General features: G+C 46.9%; 1 long non-coding RNA gene across 1 annotated transcript in view; it reads right to left on the reverse strand.

The window, feature by feature from the left end:
- Positions 1-19,178, reverse strand: part of LOC139685373 (uncharacterized) — a 39,674-nt gene extending 20,496 nt beyond the window's left edge. The window contains exons 1-3 of the long non-coding RNA XR_011700098.1: positions 11,829-19,178; positions 6,049-7,594; positions 1,385-1,481 (exon numbers count right to left, since the gene is read on the reverse strand). This is a non-coding gene — a long non-coding RNA (uncharacterized lncRNA). The remainder of the gene's footprint in view (positions 1-1,384; positions 1,482-6,048; positions 7,595-11,828) is intronic.
- Positions 19,179-22,895: the final 3,717 nt, after the last annotated feature.

Genomic DNA, 22,895 nt, shown 5'->3' on the forward strand with positions numbered 1-22,895 from the left:
GTGCCAGTGATATTTTTACCTCATAATAAATGAGAAGTCAACAGGACATGCTCCAGAAATATCTGCTTCATACCTAAACACAAACTACACCATCCCCAATAAAATATTACATACATTTTTCATCCTCCTGAGAGGAAAAGCATGAGAGAAGGTGTCATATGCAAGAAGCACAAGCCACATGGCCAGCAGCAGAGGGGGATGGTTGATACCTCAAATGATTACTTTTCTCTCCTCACCAGATATGCTCAGCAGAGACCAAAAACTCATTTCATTATGACAATCCTTTGTCAAGCTCTCTGCCTTGCACAGTAAGTGCTACAACCAGCCTGCTTAGCATGGTGCCTGCTGCAAAGGGACACAGGAGACAGCCCTTGATGTGAGTTACAGTCTGCAAGCAGAGCAGCACACAAACCACATCACTCCAATTAACTTCTGCTTACCCCTGATGAAGGTTCATTTTTTATTTTTCATCAACTGGATAAAAAGAGCAACCTTCAAAAATGCAGCCTTCCCACCACCTACATCCCATTACACTCACCACAGGCAATCCCAGGAGAGCCAAGATTTAAGAAACAAGTTGGAGAACAACTCAGACTGGCTCCAAGAGTTATTACTGTTTAACCTGTTTGTTCACCCCCAAGCTTTGTGGTCTTTGCTTCCTGCTCTACCCTGTTCTGTATCTGCTGCAGATTGTCCCAGTTTGGGGTAACTTGGCATTCATAAAAACACCAACTTCACAAATTTGCTGTGGCTGGCAGGTAAGGAACATGCTTTCCTTTGCAGCTGTTCACTGTACATCTACTAAAGCATTCCAAAGCCAGAGGGGGAGGAAAAGCATGAAAAACTACATTTCATCCTTTTCATGATTACTGCAAAGGGCCAAATGCACAGCAGGTGCAAACAAGCATGAGATCCTCCACCTTGTTACACCACCTGCTTTGAACTTGCTTTACTCAATCCAGCCAAAACCATAACATGTAATTTTAAGTTTCCCAGTAAATTCTCTACATTTAAACAACCAAATTGAGCAGGGTTTTTTACCCTAATGATCATACAAGAAGAATTCCAGCTTTCCCATTGCTTTCTGTGCTTAGCCTGAACTAGACTGCAGGACCACTCAGGGCAGCTCAGCTGTATGAGCCCCTCTCATGTTTGCGGTGGAGACACAGGAATATTGGAGTGCCCCTCCACACCCTTGCCCTGCTCTCCACAGCCCCCCTCCTGACAGACTTTCTCTGCTGGCACAAGATTGTAGGTCTGGTTTCTCAAGACTCCTATTACACAGGAACAGGTGTTTCAGGGCAGAACTGGCACTGCACATTTATTTTATGGAATTAAGGGTAAGTCCACTGTACCAAGGGCAAGGAGAGGCAAAAGCACTTACCCATTTGTTTCATGCCACAGCCTTCCCCTCTCCAGCACATCACACTTCTCTGAGGCAGTGACCTCTCCAGGTGGCATAGACAAAGTCATGCAAGAAGCTGGCAAGGAAATAGGCAAAGTAACTCCTTATCTCTGAGCCTGAAAATCCTTTGGGAAACTTCCCTCTGGAGCAGCAAGTGGTGCCCCTTCAGGATCATTCTGCTGGTGGGCTTTGCAGGGAGGGGTGGGAAGCCTGAGCTCTCCCATGGCATTAACCAGGGCAGGCCATCACCTTGAACTTCAGCATTCTCACAAGGGTAGGGCTGGCTGCCTGGGCTGCATTCAGAAGCCACAAAACACTTTGAAAGGGAACTGGAGAGGATGGGAAAGGAATCCACAAAGAGGCCCTCTGCAGTTTTCTTGGACATAAGCTACTCAAAGTGGAAGGTACCCTCTACCATCCCTACACCACCCAGCTGTGATGCAGGGGGGGCATTTATAACCCCTCTATATCCCCTCTCCCCACATCCATCAGCAGCATCACCTGGGCAAGCCAAATCCCACACCTGAGGCAGGTGAGGCCGGTGCTTTGCCCAGCAGCAGCACAAACCCAGCTGGTACCATTTACACACAGGATGAGCCCAAATATCTTCAGAGAAAGAATTTGAGCAGTAGAAACAACAGCTATCACGTATTTTATGTTTAAGCTGAGGCTGATGGTGCCAGGAGGAAGGTGACTCAGAAGCATCTGCACCTCCCTGCTAGAGCTCAGTGCTTGCATCATCCTGCGTCAGCCACCAAACCTGTTGTGCTGCTGCAGGAACCTGTTTCTCATGGCCTTATTTCCTGCCTGATGGTTTCTTGTGTGGGTGGCAGCAGAAAGTCTATGGCACATTTGTAGGTCCTGTCTGATGGGAGATGATTTCATTTATGTTTGAACTGGTATTTATTACATGGGGGAGATGGCAGTTTATCCCTCTGGTTCAGCCTAAACAGCTTTTTTTTCAGCTCACTTTCCAAAATAATTGAAGAAAACAGCTCTAAGGCATTTCTAAAATAAAAAAATATGTCACCAAATTAACAGTGGCTTTAAGTTCATGCCTTATATTTCTGGAGGGGTGAAACTTCTGTATCAAACCCTCTGGCTACCTCAGGCTCATCACTTGGGCTTCCTCCATTTCTCAGACTCTCAAAGTATAATTGACCAACCAAATTCACATTTGTCTCAATCCTAATTCCTGCCTCATCCTTCAGGTCTATTTCCTCACAATGAAATCAACTAGAAATCGTGCTTTGGGAAATGGCCCAATCTGCTTTATTTAGGGATGTACTCTGAGGTGTGGGTGCAGCCAGAGAGACTTGCCTTTCAGAAGAGCCATAACTGGTCTGATAAATACACACCTCTTCCAAGCAGGCTACTGGGGCTTAAAAGAGATATTTGAATCTGTTGACATCCAGTTCTAGCAGTGGAAAATGAAATGCTGTTAGCCATGTCTGCTCTCCAAATGAGCTTTGCCTGGGTCCATCTGCTTCTGCCTTCCTCTTTCCTGCCCTCTGCTCTGGAACAACCCAAATCTGGGTATTTAAATTCCTGCAGGACATGGTGCAGCTAATGGACAACAAAAGCAGCTTTCCCAAAGAGGCTGCTGCTGCCCCTGCTTCCAGGGAAAACTTTAGGCAGGAGAGGGCAGTTTCCTGAGCAGGTTTTCATGTCCTCTCTGTGATGAGGTGCAGAGAGGGCATTCAGGGCAGGGCTCCATTGTGGCAGGGCTGTGGTGAGGACGTGGTGGAGGCCTCTCCTCCTTGTTCAAACACCTGGGCTGGCAGTGGTGATACAGTGACCTCAGTGACCTCATGTCCTCTGCCACTTGGAGCCAGTCTGGGCAGCACCATGGGAAGGGCTCAGGCAGATTTGCTCTGCTCATGGGCTTAATGGCACTTCCTACATAGCAGGAAGCTTTGGCTGAGAAGTCGGTGCCAGCAAGGCCTGGGGGAACAGGTTCCTGCTGACAGACACCCAGGCTTCAGCCTCCCTCTCTGATAAGATTAGCACACAGGCATTTGCTTCCCTGTGCCAATTAGAAACCCCAATTATGGGGGGCTTGGCAGCTGTCAGAAAGCTTCAGTCAAACCGAAGACCTGACACCCTCCCATTCTCGCTTCCTACCACCTCCCATTGTGGTTAAATGCAAAACATCACAAATAAAAATCACTCCCTGCTGCTCTCCAGTCAGTTGTCCTGCAGGAGATAAGAGTGAGATTGAGAGGAGGAACACTGATTTCAGTAGTTTTGGAGAAGATTGCTACACCTACAAAATCCCTCATTTTCTAACTCTCGAATTGGAGCTGTCAGAATCACACAGAAGGTTGACTTTTGTTTGTCTTTTCCTCAGTTTGACTAATTTCTTACATTAATGGATTATTAAAATTAGTAGATGGATATGTCCCACCAGTGGACCGTTCCCAGGAGTTGCTGCTGGGCCTTTCTCAGCCAATGGCAGTGACACCAGCCACCCATGGACACCAGGCTGGATCCATGGGGGTCTTCTGGTTTCTGTGGTTTGGTGGGGTTTTTGTGGCTCTGGACCCTCCCAACTCGTCCACATCTCCAAAGGCTTTTGCCAAGGCTTGCTCCTTCCCACAGACCTTGTGCCTCTCCTGTCTCTAACTGAACTCCACAAAGCTCCTGTGAATGTAATTCCTGCTGAGAGCTCAGTGCTTCCAGCAAACACTAAACAAAGGATGCAGGAGTTTTTAAGGGGAATCTGACAAAAAGAAAAGCAGAAAAACCTGATATCAAAAGCCAATTGTTTTCTTTCAGAAACTAAGAATAAGAAATGTATATTTTTCTACTATGCTGATGAGATCAAAGTCCATCCTGCCCTGCCTTGAATGCTGGGGCACAAGGAAAGAGCCAGTGAAGGTGTTTTGGGGTCTTTTTTAAACTTCAAAGGAAATGGGGAGGCAAAAAGGGGGTTCTGAACTGTGTTGACTCCTGCTGTAGGTAGACAGATGCATAACAAAATAAGTGACAGATTTGCCCAGTACATTTCAAGCAGCAATATGGATATTTTCCTTGCTAATTGCATCATTAGCTAATCTGCCCTCAAAGTTAAAGGATGTGATCAAATTACTACTGTGATAATCAGTGATGTGATCTTTTTCCAGCTCTGCAGAACAGGTCTCTTGCCCTCATTTTGCCTCTGCTTTCCCATCTAGAGAGGTGATAATTTGCTTTTCCTTTTTATTTTCCTAAGAACAAAAGGAGGTTAACCTCAGGAAAACTACACCTTTTTTTTTAATGGAAGGTAACACATCAGACAAAATATTTGTGGGTGTTAAATAAGGGAAACTGGAAGACACATGTGGTATTTTTCTTCTTTTTCATCAAAAATATAACAAATCCTCAGCTCTTTTATTTTTAGAGTTTATAATAAGATTGGGAAGTGTATTGAGCATGAGGGGAGTCATCATTCTAATACTGCTCTGCAGTGCCAAGACTGGTAAATTAAACCCCTTTTATCGGTCCAGGGGAGGGATCTGCCACTGAGTTATCTCCCATCCACACTGTAGGACAGATGACAGAGAGAAGAGCCTGCCAGGGAGGATGGTTCTTGCTCTTCAGCATTATAAGTGACCTGTGACCAAAGTTTCCTTTTTCCCATTTGCTCTGAATTTCACTGTAGCTTCTTGACCTCATTAGAAGACTCCAAGGCCTGGCTTGGGACTGATGTTGGTAGAAAATTGAGCCAAACCCCAGGAATATTCAGTCAAAACAAATGAATCACAGGAAAGCCCATCATGCAATTAAAAATGAAGATAAGTCTGTGGCTGCTCTTTGGGGTGTTGCAACGATGCAGACATTGCTGGAGGATGGATTTGGAAGAGCTGAGTGAGAGCAGGGATTCATTTCCCCTGTTTCTCCATCCTTACAATTCAGAGAGCAACAAAGCAGTGAGATTTTTCCTGTGGTTTGTCATTGAAACCTGGCCATGACCAACCTGACCTTTTCATGCTGCATTTGGACAGAGGGGTTTGCAGACACAGCTTCCCATGGCCTGTCCTTATCCTTAAAAACTCCCCTGGGTCGAACGTGTCCAGGGCCTGAGGGTCATACAATGCTGGTTTTGTGCCAATTACCCTCCTGACCTGGATTTGGCTGGTGCCAACTCACTCTCAGACTGTGGCCAGACATGGGTAAGGCCACACTGGGGGAGGGGTGACAAGGTCTCAGCTGTGGGGACACACACTGGGTCACTCCTCTTGCCCTCAGTGCTGGCCTGCTGTAATTACTGCAGTTGTACTCTCAGGTGAAGGCAAAGGTTGTTTAAAATGTCAAAGGGGCTAATTAATGCAGGTTTTCAGAAGTACTGAGTGCTCATTAATGCAGAGAATCACAGACTCACGGGGTGGATCAGGTTGTAAGGAACCACAGTGGGTCATCTGGTCCCATCTCCCTGCTCAAGCAGGCTCATCCTGGAGCACCTGTCACAGGATTGCCTCCATCTCCAGTGCGGGAGCCTTCCCAGCCTCTCTGGGAAATCTGTTGCAGAAAATGGCTGTGAACTTCAGCTGCTCAGTGGCTTTAGAAACCAGCTATCTGAACACTTGCATGGCCACTACCAACACCCAAGGCACCTCCCAAGTGCACCCTGAACTCACAGAGGTGGTTAAAGGGCTGTTCACCTGCTGTGATCACTTCTCTTGATGAAGCAGTGGCAGGAGAAGAGGGTGATTCACATCCTCAGGAACCAGCTCTTTCGGAGGTGACCTTCTTCTGGGAGCACAACAGATTCCCTGCAGCAGCACAGCAGAGAAACACCCACAGCACTGCACTGGTCAGCTGGGAAAGCAGGGACAATTTGTCATGGAAAGCCTTCCTTGCTGTGTCACTCAGGTGTCCCCAAATGGACAGAGAGCAGCAAGGGAGTAAACACGGGACAAGTCATTAAGAGACTGTGAAATCTGTACCAGCTGAGCCCTCTAAAGTATAGATTCATCTCTGGGAATTTTTCCAGAATTATGTTGTATTTCCACTCCCCCACCAGCAGAATTATGTTGTATTTCCACTCCCCCACAGACAAGCAGAGCCCATGCTGTCCCCTGTTAACCAGCTGTTCCTGTGGGAAGTTTCCAGTTCCAACATCCACTTTTTGGGTTCTTTCGCAGTCTTGGTCCTGCAAACCCATAAACACTTATTTCTTGAAAAATGCCTCCCAGCTTCCCTTCTTAGGTCCCAATCTCTTACTTGTTGGAGGTCATGCAGCAAATTGCTTGCCTCAGGTGTGTTCAGGCCCCTTGAAGCATCCTGGCTCCTCCACCCCTGGTCGGTGTCTGCCTTGGAGGGGCTGACACCACTGCGGCAGGCACTGGTTTTGGCAGCCTGTGCTGAGCTGCTCCCAAAGCAGTGACATGTTTCCATGCACCATTGCTCCAAAGTTAAAAGCTTGTCATAACATGTCAGGTGGCACTGCTGAAATGCCAGTCTGATGAGACAAGTCTGAGTCCAGCACAGACAGCCCTCTCTGGGTGCTGAGGAGATGGAGGGTCGGCATCTGAGCTACAGGAAAAGAGCCTTCATTTGCTTATGGCTGATCTCTCCCCCTCCTCTTGCTAGAGGAATGCACCAGAGAAAGGATCCACTTGGAAATCTGGAGAAATGGTAATCTTAAAAACTGTAACCATTCATTTTCTTGGATCTGTAAAATAATTCCATGAGCTTCAGAACTGAGTGAACAGCAGGACAGGATTTTCTGCTGTATTCCTAAAAAACCCAAGAGAAATAGAAAAAGGAAAGAACACCTGAACTTCTCAGTACAGGGAAAAAAAGCAATTTACCAAGTGCTGGTTCTAGGCCAGAACATGGGGCAATTTAATTTCACACTCCCAAAATAATGTGGCCCAAACCCAAATCCCTTAATATCTGGGAAAGGCTGAAGTTGGTCTACAAATTATTAGTACACAGTGGTTATGAAGAACAGCACTGGCACAGGTTGCCAGAGAAGCTGTGGCTGCCCCATCCCTGGAAGTGTCCAAGGCCAGGCTGGAGGGGGCTCTGAGCATCCTGGTCTGGTGGGAGGTGTCCCTGCCCTTCACATTCCCCTTCACAGCTTGTCCAGGGCAGTGTTGCCTTCTGAGGGAATGGTGATGCACATCAAGCCCGAGGTGAATGAGGACCAAGGCTGCCTTCTGTGTGTGAGATCTTGGGTGACATGGTGCTTTCAGTTGGTTTCTGTGGGGAGAAAAAAGTAAATAAAGAAATGCTGTTATTAAATGCATTGCAAGTCAAGAATTGCTTCAGCAGCACAACCCAAATACTTGTCCTCAGTAGATGACCCCAGTTTCATACCCTTTAGGTAGCTCCTCTACATATCAGGACTGGAAAGGGAAAATCCTGTCAAAAGCACTTTTTTCTATCTTTGTTCTCTGAGTGTCGAGCTCTTTTTTCTAAATCTCTACAGTTTGGAGCTCAAATTACCATTTCTGACCAGTGCAGAGACAAGTGATGAAATATTCATGAGTTGGTCTTATTCATCTTACAGAAGCATCAGCCAGCACTAGATTTGTATGATCTAACCCAAGAAGACATTTCAAGAGAAAAGCACTTTATAGAGAGATATTGAAAACCTTCCATGTATTGAGGTAAACCCATCAAGTTTCAGCCCTTACTGGTGTAAAGCCACATGTTGTTTGGAGAGCATCCCACTAAATTTTGTAAGGATGTGTAAATGTGTCATCTGGACCACAGGAAATAAAGCAGGGTTAAAACAGTGAACAAAACTGAAGTTAACAAGCCCAAGGTTCATAAACCTCACCATAGAAGCTTGCAGAAACCTTTCAAGGCTCATCCAATAAAGCCCTATGGCACTTTGTTCTCCCCCCTCCCTTCAAATCTCCATCTATCTGAGCCAGCAGCAGCAGGAAATTTTGCATGGAAGCTTGCCAGATAAAATAGCTGCTTCATCTGGCTTTCAACTGCAATTAGTAGTTATAGAGAGTTCTTCAAGGAATATGTTAAAAATCTCTATTATTTTTAAACTGTGTCTTATGTTAGAGATGGGCCAAGACTTGTCTCTATGTGCTTGGTATCTGTCTCACCAAAAAGGTAATTCATGTGTGCTTTAGTATGATATGTGCAAATATTTTCCATCTGCATTCTGCCCTCCTCACCTTGTCCTACACTGACAATGGGCCTGATTCCTGGAAATGGCCGAAAGTCCTTTAATTTCATTAAACCCCTCCCCTTCTCCTCTGAATTGCCCCCAAACTTCCAGATACAGCCGTTTCACAAGACTAAGTGGACTTCATCTTTAATCCCTGGGTTAGACTTTGATATCCCTGTTCACTTGCTGACACAAGTAGGAGTTTGTCACCATGAGCTGGGGTGACAATTGACCTGAGCTCCTGGCACCTTATTTTACAAATAACCTCTTTGAAATCCCTTCCCACAGCATGGCACAGGTCACGTGATGTGACCTTAAATGCTTCCAAAAAATTCACTTGAATTTGACATCTTGCAGATTTATTTTCATGAGGATGGAGAAATGCGGTGACTTTACGAGATTTTTTGCCAACTATTTTTCCTTATATAATGTAGAAACAATTGCATACAGTTTCTGTATGAGCAGCATACTCAAAACAAAGAATCTCTGTGCTTCTGCCAGGAGCTCGCCCATCTCCCACCTTGGCCTCCATCATCCATTGTTTGCAACCAGCACCCCAGCCAGAATGTCAGGCTCTCTTAGGCAAAGAAGTTTACAACCACCTTCTACTGGAATTATACACCATTGACCAGGTATTCTTGTGACCTAACCCCATTTGGTATGTCACCAACAGTCTTCAGAACAACACAACCTTCCTCAAACAAGGTTTGGCTCTGTGGGGTCAGGGTGCATTTTTTTATTGTTGAGTTTTTTAGGAGATGTTGGCAGGTTCCTCCAGAGTGGTAGCAGTTCGGAAGAAATTACAAGCATTGTGCTCTATTACTGGCATAGATCCCATGGAGAAGACTTCCAAAAAATCTTAGTGTTCATGTGGTGAAATGTCCCATGACATTACTTGTTACCATTTGTGCCTCTTGTCACAAATGGAGAGAGGTTACATAGGACTTTCTCACAGAATCACTGAATGGTTTAGGTTGAAAGGGCCCTTAAAGATTATCCAGCTGTGGGCCGGGACACCTTCCACTATCCCAGGTTGCTTCAGAGCCTTATCCAGCCTGGCCTTGAACACTCCCAGGCATGGGACATCCACAGCTTCTCTGGACAACCTGTGCCAGGGCCTCACCCCCTCACAGGGAAGAATTCCTTCCTGATATTGAATCTAAACCCTCTCTCTGTCAGTTCTAAGCCATTCCCTCTTGGCCACTATATGTCCTTGTAAAAAATCCCTCTCCAGCTCTCTTGTAGCCCCTTCAGCACTGGAAGGGGCTCTGAGGTCTCCCCAGAGCCTTCCCCTCTCCAAGATGAACAATCCCAGCTCTCTCAGCCCATTTTCACAGCCAGCCCTTTTCTAGAGCCTTTCTGAGGAGCCCTGGAAGGAAATTTCATCTCTGGCCATGCAGCAGCTGCTCCCAGAGGCTGAACCTTTTGGTGCCTCAGCAGCCCCTCTGAGCTGTGGGGTGCAAAGGGCTGGGGGGGTTTCTGGGGGGCGCAGAACCCTCGTGGAGGGACCACTGGCCAAGTTGTTCTAATTTGCAGAGATTGTTACCTCTCAGCCCACTCAGGGGATGCTGTGCCAGGGTCACACTGACAACAGAGCAGAGGTACAGGATGATGCTCTCCTTGTATCACAGGGCTGCACATTAACCACTGAGTTTTCACTGCTTTCCAAAACTCTCTTAAGTATTTTATCCAGTTGAGGAGACATCGAATTGCTGGAAATTCAGAGAGAAATAAATGCAGGAAAATAAGATTTGTCATATTTGGGGTTTACCAAACTTGACAGCATCTCCTTAAATTTGTGGAGTGAACATTTTCAGAGCCATGAATTTTATTTGGTGTTCTTTATTAATACGGTGGCGACTTTTCCTTCTCTGTTTTTTAATACTTGGGAAATGTCATTTTTGATCTACACTTTAATAATAAGTGGAATATAATTTCAAATGAAAAGTGCCAAGGAGGGTATTTATGTGATGCTGTTCTGCCTCGGGCATTAATGAAGTATGAGATGGTGCAGGCAGGCACAGTTGTGTTATGTGTAATGATACAAATTGAATGTAAGTAATATAATTATTTGTGGTGTAGCACAACTGCTGCACAAATAGTGTTCCTGGCAGTAAATACCACTGCTATCATAGGAAGGCACTGCTAATGCCACTAAGCATTACAATCAATTCTTGATAACATCATGTGAACCAAGCTAATAAATTGGGAATTATATGCCTCCTGCACATTTCTGCCTTTGTGAGCCAAGACCTGTTTGCTAATGGAGTAACAAATAATCCTGCTGGAAAAACAGTAAAGAAAGCTGGAATTTAACAAAGCAAAACCAGCCCAATGTAGCACTGAAACTGTAGATGCCTCATCCGTGAGATTGTTCAAGGCCAGGCTGGACAGGACGTTGAGGAACCTGGTCTGGTGGAAGGTGTCCCTGCCCATGCTGGGGGCGTGAAACTGGATGGTCTTTAAGGTCCCTCCCACCCCAAAGCATTCCATGATTTTGTGGTGCTGCTTGCCCTTCTGGCCAGCTGCAAAACACGGCACTCCTGCCAGTGTGAGCGGGGAGTGCCCTGTGTGCCTCTGCCCGAATCCAAACATCCCACAGGAGCCATGAGGAATGTCAGGCTGCTGCTGCTGCTTGGATGGAAAACTGCCTGCCAACCGCCCAGCACGACACAGTTCAGCTGGCCTGGAAAAGCCTGTGAACCACAAGTCACTGGACTGGAAAAGCAGGAGAGAAATTATTCCGAGAAGTTGCACGAGCTCCCAAACAAACCAGTGGTGCTCCCCGTGGAGGGAGAGCTTGCAGCTCTCCTGTGACTGACTGAGAGGAGAGATGAGGGCTGAGCATAAGCTTTGCCATTTACTGAAGGAGAAATTGGAGAAATCACTCAAACGAGGCGGGGATTAAACTGGGACTGAGCTCTAGTGAGAGAGCTCAAGGAAATTTAGATTACAATGATGGAGAGGAGGAGAAGATTAAAACTCAGGGCTGAGTGAGTAATGCACAACAAATGTATTCAAATGAATCTCCTCCATCGAGGCCCTTCCAGGGCTCCCATCACCTTGCAATCTTTAATGCACTTACTGTGCTGGAAAGAAGGCAGTGCTGCTATTTCTGTCTTTCATTTGGGGAATGGACACACAGGGAGATTAAATACTTTCCTCAAGGTGACCCTAAATGTCTGTTCCAGAACAGGAGAATTTTGTGTCCCGGCATAGCCAGGGGAACATCATCCCACCCACCCACCTGCGAACAGAGGGTACCTTTGGGGAAGGCATTTGTTCCTCAGGTTTTTCCTTTACCTGGTGATTGTGGGCTGTAGATCCCTGGCCTGGGACTCAGCACCAAACAGCCCATGGTCAGTGCCAGCACCTTCACCAGGCTCCTCTTCTCTCCTCATCCACAGGCTGCTGCTGAAGGCGCCAGGAATTTTTTCGAGGGCATCGAGGTTCAGGGTGAGGGTGACACATTCAGGCTGGCATGTTTGGCACTCCCTTAATGACTTCAGCAGGAGAGGGGCAGGGCAGAGCTGCCTGCAGGGATGACAGTGTGGAGACTGTGCTGTGGGAGGGACAGACGAACATGAGGCACTTGCCTGACAACTTGATTTGCAATGAAGTTGAGTCCATTTGAATCCCATGCAGATGCCTGTATCTTGTCCCTGCAGAGCTGGTTCCTCTCCTGTTGGGATCTGTGGTGGAAGAAAACTTCTCTTCCTTGTGTCTTCTGAGCTTAAGTGGGCAAAAATTTGTAAACGAGCTCCTGTGGTTATTTAATTTTAATATACATGATTTTGTCCAGAGCTACTAGAAATTAAACTGCTACTTCTTCCACTGCTACCAGACGGTCTATTAGTGCTCAAGAAAAATCCTTCAATGGTGGCAGAAAAGGGAAAAAAATCATCTCAGACTCATAGCACAGTTTGTCCCCAGTGCTCACACCGATGTCCTCACAGGGACTATTCACTCTCATCCCCTGCCAGCAAGGTGCAAAACAACAAATGAAGTGTCCAGGCAGCACAGACTGAAGCCAGCCAGAGGAATGGTCCAACCATTTTATTACAAAGCCTCCTCCTCCTTTGTCCTGGGGCCACTCCTGTTCATGGCTGTGCACTGGTCCAGCTCCAAGGAGGATGAGTTGCAGTTGGAGCCAAAGAAGGTGCTTTCCAGGTAGAAGAGGACATGGCACTGGCTGCAAGACAGCATGGACCCAAATCCTGGTGAGCAGGGGATTCCTGGGCCTGATGCAGCAAAGGTCAGCTTAGCACACCTGGAAAAGGGAACCCTGCTATCAGAAGACACCTGCAGACTCTTGCTTTCAAACAAGAGGGAGTGATAAGATGAGCTTTTGAATCTCATGGCCTCAGCTCTTGCAAGAGGTCAGTGTTCAGTATACTGTAGCTGCCTGTGGCTTCCCACTCAGCCTTTGCTCTCCAGAAGCAGCTTCCTCTGGCCCTGGAGCCCAGAGCCTGCTCAGCCATCTGCCCCCACCCCTGTGGCTTCCCTGGGTGCCATCCAGGTGCCATTCTGTTCTCCTTAATGAAGAGTGAGTTGGATGCCCTTGGGTGCTTCTCAGGATCTTGCTGTGTCTGTGCAGGGCTCCTGTGAATGTGGGGGAGATGGAGAGCCACTGCAGCTCCCAGGACCTCCTCTGAGTCCTGCCCATGCCAGGGATTCCTCACCACCCAGTGCAGGCTGATGGGTGGCTTGGAAGGAAGAAAAAATTATGCTCCTGGGGAAAAAAAAATCTTGGTTCTTGCAAATCTGGGAATAGCACTGTCCCCAAGGCTGACAGTGATTTTTACCCTGCATGTATTTTGCCTGGGTTCTCGCAGAGTTGCCCAGCTGCCAAAACACATTTTCTGTTGTTCCCTCATTAATGAAAGATTTTTCATTTCTCTTTCTCTCTTCCTCCCTCCAGGCCACTTGTTCCACCTCCCAGTTGTTTCCTCCAGTGTGCATCCAGCTTGTTTCCATACCTGCTGGGAAACTCTCAACGTTCCTACAAACTTCCATCTCAAACCATAACAGTCCAAAGAAGTGTTTCCATCTGCTTCAGTAAATGATGGGTGGGATTGGACCGCAGCGTGGAGCCACGCGGGGCTGGTTGATCCTGTCCCCATCCCTGGCTTGAGTTGCTTCAGCATCTGCCACCATCCCTCCTACCCTCAGCTCCCACCCACCATCCCACCACTATCCCACAGCCCTCCGTGTGTCCGTGGCTGTGTCTCCTTCCCCGCGTGGCTGCTCCCAGCAGGGACCCTGCACAGGCACCCGGGTTGGATCGTGTGAATCCCCTCCCCGCCGCACTCAGCGCCAGTGGCCAAGTGAACGTGTTAGTGACTAATTTATGTGAGCATGATTTACATGCTTAATTAGCTCTGCTTTTATTTGCTGTGTTCACAAGGCAGAATATTTTCCCACAAAGCGCTGTGCCTAGAGCCTGTTTGATTAGCTACAGAAAGGAAACCATTCAGCAGCACAAAGCTGAACCACCAGAAAGTCAATACATATTAAAGAATTTGAAAGGCACTTTTTTTTCCCCCACTAAACACATTTTACAAACAGCAGGGAAGACAAAATTCTGAATTCAGTGCTAGTTATGACTTTTTTTTTCTTGCTGCTCTGCTGCAAACCACTCTCAAGGTCTTTTTTTGTTTTTTTTTTTACTGGAGGACAAATAAGTGATGCAGAGCCTGGAATTTTTCTCAGTCCAACTTATTTCTCTTTATGAAACTTTGATAAAGTGCCAAACTGGAGACATGCAACCCCTTTGACAAGGACTCTGGCCACACACCAGCAGTCCCAAAGGCTCATTCTGCTCAGGGAAATTAAGGCTCCCTAAAAAAATCCCTGCATCCTAAAATGCAGAAAGCTTGCTTGTCCTTTTGGGAAGAAACCCGGAGTAATTGTAGGTACGAGCACCATCTGTTGGCTTACAGGGTGCAAACAGCATCCCACTTCCAACAAAACTGCTGCTCCACTGCATGTTCTTAGGGACAGTCCCAGCTTTTGGGAGCATTCCCTGGGCACACAGCCAGGCAGATGGCAGCAGGAGTCACCAAATAAGCCAGAAATTTGTCCAGAGTCACCCAGGCTCTACAAGGAGAGCTTGGTGGCTCTCTGTCGTCTCCATCCTGATGCCCTCTAGACCTGCCTGACAGTTGTTATAATTAAGGATGCTCCATCACCCCCTTTTCCTACACGAATAACATTTTGGCCTCAACAGCTAAGCAAATGAATCCAGCCAAGGCTTTGGGAGTGTTTGGGATATTTGGCCACTACTCCTGTTCAATTGTTTTAGGAACAAAGAGCGACAAATCCGCAGCAATTTAAAATCTGACTTTCCAATTACGGATTTGATGTGTTTTTATGCCTTTTAAGTGACAATATTTGTCAGGCCATTTGTTCAGTGCATTGTCTGCATGTGCAGTTACACAGGAATTGGTTTAATTAAGGTTAATTGGTGCATAATTAGAGCTGCTGCCAACACAAAAGAGTGGCTGCAGACCAGGGAGAGAGTCGATTTCTGTAGAGCTCCAAAGGACAAATCGCGTAAAGGGGAGATGACTGTTGAGTACTAAAAACCTAAACTGCTCCATCTTTTAGCTCTGATTTTTGTAAAACCACATGTCTAACTGCCTGGCACTGCCCTCCCCAGAGCACAGAGCCCTGTCCCAGTTAGTGAAGCATTTTTAACGGCAGAAGGTGTTTGTGCTAATGAATCTTTGCAGCTGGATACTCTCCTTTACCAGTGCAAGGGAACTGTGCAGGATGCAATGCAGGGAAGCAAAACTGAGGGAAAGGGAGAGGAGGGGGATACTTGAAAAAGAGGCTGTAATTTCTCATGCAATAAACTCACCTGGGATTGCTGGTCTGGCACAAACCCAGTGGGAGCAGCACCTCAGCCTTGGCTGTGATGTTCCCAGGGGATGCCACGAGGGGTTGAAGGACAATTGCAAGGAGGTTCTGGTGTTGGCAACTTGTTTCTGCAAAGGTCCAGCGGGATGATGATCACAGAGCATTTGTTGTGCCGTGGTTAACCCTCCCTCCCAAGGGCACCCCATGGCTTAGTACTGAAAGCAAAGCCAAAGCAGCTGTGCCCAGCTGTGAACTCACCTGCCACCTCCTCCTTCCTGGACCCACCGCACCTCTCCAAGGCCAGGGATCCCAGTTATCCCAGTCCAGGGGTGCTGGGAGCAACCTCCCCCTCTCCTCCAGGATGAAGGTGCCTGGGACGGGTGCCAGGCCACCACAGCCTCCCACCCCAGCTGCTGCCATGGGCACACAGCCCTGGCAGCCTTTCCACATGGCAAACCCGGATCCAGCAGTGCCTGCGGCCAGGCTGGAGGACAGATCTCAAAATAATGAAGAAAAATGAGAAGGAGGGAGTGAAAGACTATAAGATGATGTGATTGAATAGACTGGAGACTTCGTGGAAACCCCACCAGACAGTAAATAGTCTGACCACTCTGATCCTATACCTGTGTGTGCACATTCAAAAGACCCAGAGACACAAAATGAAGAGGAGGAAGGAGGTGTCCCTCATCTCACAGGCAACTTCTTTCTCTGAGTTATTATTTTAGCACTGACAGAATCCTGCACCTGCTGAAGCAAACACAATCCTGCCTCTGCCAAGCAAAGACTTGCAGGGATCTGCTGAAAAGGTAATTTCCTCCCCTGCTCCCCTTGACCAAAGAGTTTTCACAGGAAAAAGCCTCCACTCCCCCTAGTAAAATACTACAACCTTTCCCACGCCTGGTGCATACAAATTCCTCCTTGTTACCATGGTGAAAGGAGAAGCAACAACTCTCCCAGCCAGACCAGCATCATGAACTTCACCTCTTCCCCTGTGCACACACTGCTCAGAAGAAAGCAAAATGGTCAGCAAGACATGCTCAGAGAGAAAAACCCCTGTTACTGGCACAGTTCCTCCATCTGTCACCCTCTCAAAGGCCAGGGCAGTCCTGGGGCTGAGCAGCCCATGCAGCTGTTTCAGGCACTACTGGAGGCAGGTTGAGCTCTTAGTATTTTGAGAAAAGCTGGGGCAATGGCTGTATATCCTACAGAGCTCCAGAGGGTCCTGCCAGGCTGAGTGGTGATGCCTGCTGGGAATGAGATCAGTGCCCACACCCCTCCTAGAAAAGCCCATTTTCAAAGCAGCCACTGTCGAAACAGACTGATTGTCTGGGGTGGGGGGAGAGATTTTAGAAACAGCAGAGCAATTTTCCAAGCATGAGCAGCTTAAGTTTCTTGATATGCAGAATTCCTTTTTTGCCCATAGAAAATTTTCCTCTTTTCCACCTCAGTCACATCATGGCACAATGGCTGGTCATGCCAGACTTGCCCCTCTGCCTGTGCAGTCCCTGGGAAGGTCCAGGAGCTTCTTTGAAGAAGAAATACATAATTCTACAATTTTAGACCTGCAGGTTGGAGCCTGTTGGCCTAAACTCCCCACTTTGGCTTCTGGCCCTCTCACTGAGGGCATGAAGAGGGCATGAAGCCAGGTGTTTCAGCACTGAAGGCAACAGGGCTCTGTCAGTGCCTGATAACAGAACCACAATTAAACACCTTGCTTAAACCACAGAACACCTCCAGCTCCATGGTGCTTGCAGTGGGATCCATTCTCTCTAATTTAGCTGTCTGGGAATGAGGTGAACCATCCAGGATTACTCTGTGGTCCCCAGGAGACACTGGAGCCTCCTGAGGGCAGTTCCTCCCTCCTGACCCAAACACCTCAGCCCAGAGGGCTGCCTGCTCAAGCTGCCGTGGTGTAACCTGCAGTGTGTGCTGCAGGTCCCACCCTGGCTGCTCCTCTGTCTGGCTGCAGTGAGTCATGGCCCTGTGGAAGGTTATACATCAAACAGGCTTCCATATTAACCCCCTGATGAACTTCATGTCCAGCAAAATCCAAAGGCAATGCCAATTCCAGACCAGTCCAAAGGAGCGGGAAGCACTTAAACAGAAAACCCCAATAAATTATTCATTAAATACCAGCATGGGGATTGAGGAAAAAATTATATGCCTGAGACAGACTCATGTTAAAGAGGTGGTTTCAAGTTGTTAAGCTGCAGGGAACAATTAAGGAAAAGTTCCCAAGGGGCAAAGCAATGAAATCACAGAGCCATAGGGAGCAAAGGACTCAGTACATGCATGAACAGTAAAAGCAGCTTCACTCAAGCTATAGGTAACACAAAATAAGCAAATACTTCTCCAATTCTCTTCTTACACAGCCTTGCTCCACCTCATACTAATAGTATTCTGAATTTCTTCTCCAGAAGAACTCAAATGAGCCTGACTAGAGAATCAGAGACAGTCATTGTACATTTATTCTTTGCTTGTTGCAGTAGCCTTGCTGAGCTATCAATCCAGTCAGTTATGCAAGAATTGGGTGCCCATTAGATGTTTTTACTCTGTTAACATATTGAACTTTGTTTTCTCACTAATAAGTGTGTTGGAACAAAATGGACAATATATGGAAAGATTATTATGACTTGTATAATGAAACACATGCTAGGCCATAACTCAGGGAGCAACTAAAAGTCATTTGCCTATTAAAGAAAATTGTGCTTGAGTCCATTCCATCAAGGCAGTGCAGTGGGAGAGGAAAAGAAGGTGGGAGCAGGAGAAAGAGACAAGTGCAGGGGGATGTTTAGAGCACAGCTGTGTAGGTTGGCATTGTCTCTTGGCTTTTGCCAAGCAATATGAAGAGGATTGTTTAAGTGCAGGGGTTAAAAAAAACCCTTCAACAACCAACTAGCAAGACTCATGACTGTAAGTATATTAGAATTTTTTTCTAGTAAAGGATGAACAGAATGGAATAGGAAGGAATAGAATAAAATAGAAATATTTTGGTATTTGGGAGCAGTAGTCCCCAGGTGTTTGCAGACACACTGCTGTGACACTCTCCCAGCTTTACTCTCCTCTCCTAAGCTTTGCCAAGGTGGGCTAACCTGCTGGGCAAAAGGCATTTCCACTCATGTCCTAATTTTCTTCTCTGCTACTTGCAAAAGATGGAAATCAAGGCAGTGCTTTCAGCCCTGCATGCCCAGCTGAGCCCTCAGACAGCTGATAAGGACCAAGCCAGGGCCAAAACTCTGCCAATGCTAACGAAAAAGGAGGTGGCAAACACCCTCACCCTGTGCAGAACGGGTCATTTCCAAGATGTGGCAGCCTGACACCTTTTCAACATGAAGCAAAAGTACCTGTGATGCAGCAATTTCCCCTGGATTGCACTATAATGTGTACAGCAGGGTGTTTTTTCTCCCATACACCTTGATTCCATGTTTGGGGATGCTGTTTGTTGCTTAGCTACTGGATGCTGCCACAGCTGAAAAGCACTGCTGGAAGAGTTGACAAGAAGGAATTGATTCTTCAGGGGGAGGAGAGGGGAAAGGAATTATCTCCTGGAGGCACTGCTGCTACGAAGTAGTGCTGGGAAAGATGGGGAAACATCAATGAAGGATTTTACATGCACTTCACTGTTCTACATTTGGTTAAAAAAGAATTGGAAAAAATCTTGGGAATGTGAAAAAAATAATGAAAAGGAATAATAAATAAGAGCTCAAAACCATGGCCAGAATCCGAACATCCTTCTCATGAAATGAACCCTGTTGGAGCAAGAAGAGCCCCTGCCCCTGGTGGTCCCCACCCATTCCCGTCAATGGTGCTGCACCGGCTCTGTATCTGGAGGCAAATTTGCTGCTGTGCAATTTGCACTTCTTTCCATATTAATGAAGTAATTGAGGGTTGAAATTATTTTTATTGCTAATTACATTGGGTTTATGCACTTCTGGCTTGCTTCAATAAGCATTTAAGAAGAGGGAATTTTAACAGAACATTAAGTAATACGGAGAATTAAACAAACAGCTCAGAGTGATGGAAGAGGTTTTAGCTACAGTTTTGAATGGAATTACACTGGGTTGGTGGATGAGATCTGTTTGTGCAAAGGAAAGGAGGTCTGTCACCACATGTAAAGCACCATCTTCCGCCAGGAATGCTGACCCCTGGCACCACACACAGTCTAATCACAGGCAGTGCTTGGGCTATCCAAGATATGATACAGAGAGGCTGTGAGGAGCAATGCCAGAGGCAGGGCTGAGTGATGTGCTTGCTGCCATAGCCAGGAAGTGAGGATGTGTTTGAAAATCTGATAAAACACGAGTCTCAGTCCCTGTCTGCTTCCACTCTTGCCTGCAGACCAGGTTGCTCCCTCCTGCCTCTCACAGGATAGACAAAGAATGGGAAACTGAAGAGACTGAACTTCTTCAGGCTCTCAGTGCTTCTCAAAACCAAAGCCAGAAAAGCTGTTTCAGTTCCTGTTTGGCAAATGCTCTGTATGTGGCAAACACACACGCTGATACCTCCTGAATAGTAGCTTTGTTTCCCAAGCTCACATAACTTTTTAATTCAACTGGCATAAAGATGTGCAAAACTTCAGTTGCAGAAAATTCACGGTGTTAAAAATTCATTGTTTTCAAACAGCACCAAAAACTTCAGCTTTTTCTGTATTTATTTACTATATTGGATGAGTTGCCTAATGAGAAATATCCAATGTCTTTTCAATGGTTAACACACATCTGTCCAGGCAGAAAAGCACGATCAGAGCCCCCCCACCTCCTTCTGTTCAAGCAGTTTTGCGTCCCTGAGCTGGTTCAGAAAAGGCTGAGGTCTGCACTACACAGAAGGCTGCCATGGGAATGGCCACATGCCTTTGGATCTGGAGCTGCATCCTAATACTCTAAGTCTTCAGGTCTGTGGATGTTCCATTTTGATTTTCCCCACCATCTGCCCCCTCCACCCTGAGCTTCAAGTCTACATTTACTGTCCAGTGCCAGAATTGACACGACAGAAGTTTTCCTCTGTCTCTTGTGGGCATATGTTCCCACTTCATTTAACCCCTACCCACCCTTATTTTCCCAGGGGAGGACCCTGCTCTTGCTGAGCATGGGCAGGATGAGCCCAGTTCAAGGTCTGTGTATACAGACAAAGGTGTGGTCACTTGTTTTCTGGGCACAGATGCCCCTTGGTGTGTGGATGGCCAGATGCAGGAAAACCTTTTCATTGATCTCAGGGGGATTTACTCATAGGTGATACTTCTGCCTCTGTAATCAGAAGGCATTTTGCATAAACGACAGCACCAAACAGAGCCCAGGTGATGTGGTGGGACTGGTTCCCACTGCCTTTAGCATGACTGGGACAGTCCTTCAGTGACCCTGAGGGGCAGATGATTGACTGAAATCCTATATCCCATTGACTGACTGATAATTGCAGGGAAGAGTCAATGACAGGTTTTATTAATGCTTAATTAAGACAGATAGAAGACAACTTCCCTTGGCTAATTTACCCTCCTGAACCTGGTCACACTCTCTATTTCCAAGTGAGTGAGAGAAAGGCAAAGTTCGTGTCTCGAGCGTTGCAAGTGGCTCCCTTTGCCTGGGGAGGTGAGTCCAAGCCCAGCTGGGCCTGCAGGCTGCCTCTCCAAGGATTCTGTCCTTACAAGAAGATAAGGCAGCTGGTGCTCTGCCAGAGCACATTTATTACACAGAATAAAGCTGAAACAGCAGCTCTGCCTGGCCCGCTGCCCAAACCACTCCAGAGCTGGCGGGTTGGACTGGCAGGATCTGTCTGAATAGCACCAAAACTTGAGCTGTTGCTCATGGCTGCTTTGCCCTCTTGCTCCCATGAGGAGCTGCAAGGCAAGGCAAAGTGAGACAGAGCATCTTTAAATGGTCAGGGGAAACAAAAAGGTCTGCAGCCCCCTCCAAAGCTGCACATCCTTCTCATCACTGCCCACACCACTTCCTGTGCAGCTGATACACATTGATGGGACATTTACTTGCTGTTGTAGCCTCACAATGTCCTGTTAGAGCTGAGAATTGAAGAAATTAAGGAAAAAAAAGGGAAAAAAGAGGAATAGTCTTGTATTTCTTGGGCTGGCTGACAGGACAGTGACTTTGAGAACTGACCTTCAAAGCTGAGATTCTCTTCTTGTGCTCAGGCTGCCTGTCACCACTTTTGGCTTAGAGCAGAGCACAGTATCATAAAATCATTTAGGTTGGAAAAGACCTTCAAGATCATCAAGACCAAACATTAACTCAGCATCCCAAGTACCACATCTTGGCCCCAAGTACCACATCTACATATCTTTAAACACCTCTGGGGAAGGTGGTTCCACCACTTGCAGTGCTTGATAACCCTTTCAATGAAGAATTTTTCCTAATATCCAATCTAAACCTCCTCTGGCACAACTTGACGGCATTTTCTCTTGTCCTGTCACTTATATGGCAGAAGAGACCAATCCCCAACTCCCTACAACCTCTTTCGGGTAGTTGTAGGAGCCATAAGGTGGCCCCTGAGCTTCCTCTTCACCTCCAGCTCCCTCAGCCACTCCTCACAGGACTTATAAGTCGTTGTAGATTGATGGAGTCCAAAACCTGGCAGAAGCCTCCAGGCAGTGCTATAATGAATTTTATAGAACCAAGAGTGCAAATGGCTGTATGCACTCAATTTAAAAGAGACATTCCAAGGGAGGCTCAGCCAGCGGCACAGAGCCTGTGTGTGCCCCCACCACAGCAGCAAGCCCACCCCAGAACAAAGGCAGTCACACGCAGGGAGCCGAGTCCTCCTTCCAGAAACATCAGGCAGTGCAGGGTATCAAGTCCTAAGAAAACAGTGTGCTCTCCCCAAATCAGTTCCATGTGTAGAGAAAGAAGCAGAGGGAAGATTATTTGCCACAGCTCCGTTCCAAGGATTATGTAAGAGAAAAACAGTAATAAAGATGTCTAAGAGGGAACATTTGTTGCCACACTGCAGACAACTGCAACAACATCCAAACTCTGAGTGCCAGGTGTGGCCACACCACTGATGGATCAGGCACAAAAGTATAGAGGGAACCACTAATTACCTTAAGGAATGCCCTTCACCTTCCTGGAGGATCATCAGAATGAGGGGGTTATTTTTATTAAAAGGAAAACCTGCAAATGAAAACCAAACTGAAAAATATCATCAAAATTCCTGCTGAATCTGAAGATACCAGTGAACACCTTCCCAGCCCCTCACCCAGTGCTTGATTTGCCAGTGTAAGCAAAGCCCCATGCAGATGGGTCAGGGTACAGTGAGCTGCTGCGTGGGTGATTCCAGAGGGTTGGTGATTCTGCATCAACACAAGCTCTGTTCTCATCACTGCCTGCTCACCACTGTCTGTGGCATGAGGTTTGAGCAAGGCTGAGACCCCAGATTAGCCATGGTGTCTGGTGGAGTTGCTGCTGTGCTGCTGCTGGTGTGGTTGTTTCAAGGGTGACTGGCAAGAACTAAACTGCTGGAGAAGGGAAAACAGCAAAGCCAAAGGAGTATTTACTTCAGGACACA

The sequence above is a fragment of the Pithys albifrons genome, chromosome 2 (assembly GCF_047495875.1).
Source record: "Pithys albifrons albifrons isolate INPA30051 chromosome 2, PitAlb_v1, whole genome shotgun sequence".
Classification (NCBI taxonomy): domain Eukaryota; kingdom Metazoa; phylum Chordata; class Aves; order Passeriformes; family Thamnophilidae; genus Pithys; species Pithys albifrons.